Raw genomic sequence first — 4,692 nt, forward strand, 5'->3', positions numbered from 1 at the left:
TAGCTCTTGCTCCTTCGCCTGCTTGCCGTGTGAGACTGAGTAACTGCTAGATCCTTGGACTTCCATTCACAGCTGTGACTGAACCATTGTTGGGAATTGGNNTNCNNACTGTAAGTCATCAATAAATTCTTTTACTATATAGAGACTATCCATAAGTTCTGTGACTCTAGAGAACCCTGACTAATACACTGCCCTACATGCCAAAGTACTGGGCTTATGAATGCTCAGCAGAAGCCATGGGATGTTAATACTGGTGGGTTTAGGGGGGAGATAAGGTAAAGATACCTTCATATGCCCATATTGTTCAGCAAGTAGGTTTGTGGTAGAGAAATCAACCATTATTCAAGAGGGCTACGCAGGAATCTGTCCTTCAGGCTGAACTGTTTTTCATTAGAGTAACTTCACTATCACATTGGGATAGCTGATAATGGGACTCCTATGAGAGGGGAGTCCCCAAAGGGGTCACGCTCCACAGGCTGAGACCCACTGCTCTAGAGAACCCAGACTCCAACATGCTGCGAAGCTGACAATCCTCCTTGCTGAGGTCACCGAACAAAGGCTTTTGGCATTTTTATTCCTGCATTTTCTCTCATCCTTTTGTTCTTCCACTCTTCCTGTGGGGTCATGTGTGCTGCTGCCCAAGGGTTTTTCTCATAAGGGCATCATGATCCATAGTTATCTACATGTGTCCCCATGGGCCACACTGGCTTAGTTTCTTCTCAGCTCATCTTCTGGGCTTGGTGTTCACCATGGCAATTATGACCTGATATTTTATTCATCTCTTCTACCTGGTCACCGCTGCTGGATTGGGGGTCCTAAACATTGTCCCCCTAGATGATAAGAAGTCTTACTCTGTGATTCCCTATGTGAGTATCACCAGTATGTGACAGAGGAGAGCCATTCCAGAACTGAGTGTTACACCTGCCCCTCTACCGTGTGCACATGAGAACATTAGTGGATGTGTGGGCCTCTGCTCCCTGTCATGGACTGTGGTCCTCTAATCGGACTTTCATCTTTACGTGATAGACCCATTGCTCTCAGGCTCTTTTATTCTTTTCCTCTCTGCTAAAGTGGTTCAAGCATTTCTATCCTTTTTGGGCAGGGGAAAGGGTGGGGTGAAGGGTGGAGATAGTTATCATTGGTTTCTACAGACTTCTGGAACCCAGCAATTTTTGTTGTAAATTGTCCTACAAAAGTGAACATTGTCTCGTGGGGTAAAAAGGGAAAGAATGGGAGGAGAAAAGGGGGAAGGGAGAAGAGCAATCACATTCCAAATGTTTTTATAAACTCCCTTCTCATTTCTTTATCTGTTTATATGTGGTAATGCGTATGCTTGTGCCATAGTGCGTGTGTGGAGATGAGTTGACAAGTCCTAAGAGGCTGTGCTCAACTTCCACCATATGGGTTCCAGAGATGGAACCTAGGTCCCCAGGCTTGCTGGTAAGTGCCATGTCATTAGGCTTCAATCTTGAGCGTAAGACAGAACAAAATTCATTAGCATGGCTGTCACTGTTGATGTTAGCCCTGTGACCACATGCCCTAAAGATCTTCAGAACAGTCTTTTAGCCAGGAAATAGAGATTCCCCAAAAGGTGGGTATTTAGATCACTCATGGGGAAGATTAGACAGAACTCACTGTGATGCCAGGTAAACACTGGAGATTAATTTAAGGAAACCAAGAAAGTTTGTCATGCTGTTTCATGCAATTAAAGACAGAAGTCACAAAGCCTTCTAGGATATACTTCACAATTGCATGTTTACATTTTTAATAACCCTCTTAGAATGCCATACAATGTATTTTAATAACACTCAGTCACTCAGGGTGATCTACCCTCCTCCCCTACTTGTGACCATTTTTTCTTTTAAACCCACTGATCCAATCTGTGCTGCTTATATACTCTTGGTTGTATGGGTATCAACTGTAGTATGGCTTCTTACATATGGGAGTCCATACTATAAAAGAAAACCAAATATTCATAATAGCTCTTTACCCAGAGGTAGGAATTCATGCCCACCTGCCCTCCCCAGGCTAGACTGTTGTCTGGCAGGATTTTGTGTGCAGGGCGTCTGCATCTGTCACAGCCACTGTTAGTTCATATGTGACACTGTTCTGTCGTGTCCAGAAGATACTGGTTCCTTGTTCTCATCCACTGCCTACAGTCTTTGTACCTGAGTCATGGGATAGAGATATCTCATCCGAGGCTATGTATTCTACAGTCTCTTAGTTTTTATGCTGTGACAACGAATGAGTCTCTTTTTATTTCAGAAGACACTTTTCTCATAAGGGTTGAGAGAGGCACTAATCTATAGGTATAGCAATAAAAACCATTAAGATTGGTAAGTACTATATCTATTTAGCAGTATAATCGTAGTAGGTTATCCTCTAGTGCTCATGACCTCAGGTTTTTGGCCCCAATAACAATGGCAGTTATGGGTTTCATCTTCAACCATGAAGTACTGGCTACTCCCTTCACTGTCATGCCATTACTGTACCAGTGTAAGATTGGCAATTACTTTTCTCCTCTAGTATCATACATGGTGCCTCCCAGCATAAGACTGCTTTGGCTTTAAAGCATTCTTATTTTGTCTTCTATCCCTTGGGTGGGTGAGAAGCACGACACCGGTTTCCAGGGGCCACCTTGCATAAATTTTAATTTTATCAGCCACGCTCCCAAAATCTTCTGAGGATATTCTCAGAAAACATTGATCTTCTGGGGCTAGGATCCTGTTATTTATTCTAACTAACCAGTATCCTTGGACATTTATATCCCAGATCTAAATATTATCTTCTTCTTCTCAAGGGTAGACTTCTCATAATTCTGATTTTATATTTATTCTCAAATACACCAGGGCTGTCTTTTTATATACCATCGGTTACACAACTAATTTCTACCATAATATTCACTCTTGAAACGCAGATTTATTTTAAACCTGAAAAGTACTGCAGCACTGTGTAGTTATTCAGTGTTCTTCTTGATCTTGGATGACAGCATGCTTTCATGAGTTTGCTTCTAGAATTAAAATTCAACCCTGACTCAGTCCTTTGATGCCATTCTCGCCACACTCTAAACAACATCCTCAGTTCCACAGCGCGGGATGAAGAGTCCTGTTCCCCAGGAAACAGCTGATAAGAACAATTGTTCCATGTGAATTCAGGATCCAAATCCCTGGTCTGTTTCAGGATCTCCTGATAAGCACAAAAGGAAATTCTTAACCACACATTGAGGTGAGCGAAAACTTGGGGTCAGTTTCCTATAACAACCAACAGTCCTCTTGTGGAGCAATGATCACTAAGGACCATGTGTAACCAACAGTGTGTGTGCTGCAGCGACCTCACAAAACAGGAGCTCAGCTTCCTGACCTTTGAACCGCAAACCCTGCAGAATTAGTTCAATACTTCTTTCACTGTGTACGGGAGACGTCCTGGGTACAGTGTTTATCTCTCAAGAAGACTTTGTTGCACTTTCATGTGCCCCTTGCACTAGCTAAATTATAGAATCCTGTCCAGCTATGGAGATATTTAGGAATTCCCATTCCTTACACAGAAATTTGAACTTCTGTCTCATTCATTCATGCTTTCTCTCTCTTTTCACTATTTCTGTGAAAGGGTTCTGGTTGACTCCCCGGATAGCTTGGAAGAATTGGATGGTTACTGTGAGATATGAATTGTCATCCTGCTTGTACATTAACACACCAGACTGCCATGCTTTCCTGGATACTGGCAGAGGACCCAAGATCCTTAAGTCAGAGACAAAGGGCTATTTATTACAGCAGAGCAAGCAGTGTGACCTTTATGGTGGCATTTGTTCCCCATGCCAATCTATCCATGAAAAATGAGCCAGGTGATCTTGTTCATATAAGAGAGTTTTAATCACAGCCAAAAAACCAAGAATTAAACAGACCAGTATCTTTTAGAATGTGCTACAAGGAAATGAAGTGAAATTTACTACCGAGGAACCCATTATCTTTATTATGCTGACGGTACACGAGTCTATCTTCTGCTCTAGAGAGAAATGTTATCTTTCAAGGCTGTTTGCTACACAAATACCTTTGCAAGGATAGTCTAGAGCAAAGGTAGTCACAACCTCTGCCTGAGAGAGATCCAAATGTGCACAGAGACAGTCTATAGAGAGGCGTTCCAAACTGAGTGAGGGGAAGATTCTAATACTGCAGGCACCATAAGACACCAGGTCCTTCAAAGAAAGTATATGAAGAAAATCTACAATGTCTATTATATGTCTTTTATATGCATTTTATTTGTCCAAGCAAAATTAACTGTGCAGTCACCCAAGTATCAAGAAGGTTTCTTTTCTTTTTTAAATTTAATTTTAGTTTTATCTTTTACACTCCATATTCCTTCCATTCCCTACCCCTCCCCATCCACCCTCCAAGTGCTCAACACCACACACCTCCTCCTCACCACGCCCCACCTCCACGTGGATGTCTCCAGAACCCACCCACCTGACCTCTAAATTCCCTGGGGCCTCCAGTCTCTTGAGGCTTAGGTGTATCATCTCTGAATGAACACAGACCTGGAAGTCCTCTACTGTATGTGTGTTGGGGGCCTCGTCTCAGTCGGTGCATGCTGTCTATTTGGTGGTCCAGTGTTTGAGAGATCTCGGGGGTCCATATTAATTGAGACTGCTGGTCCTCCTACAGAATTGTCCTTCTCAGCTTCTTTCAGCCTTCCCTA

The sequence above is a fragment of the Mus caroli genome, chromosome 6 (assembly GCF_900094665.2).
Source record: "Mus caroli chromosome 6, CAROLI_EIJ_v1.1, whole genome shotgun sequence".
Lineage (NCBI taxonomy): Eukaryota > Metazoa > Chordata > Mammalia > Rodentia > Muridae > Mus > Mus caroli.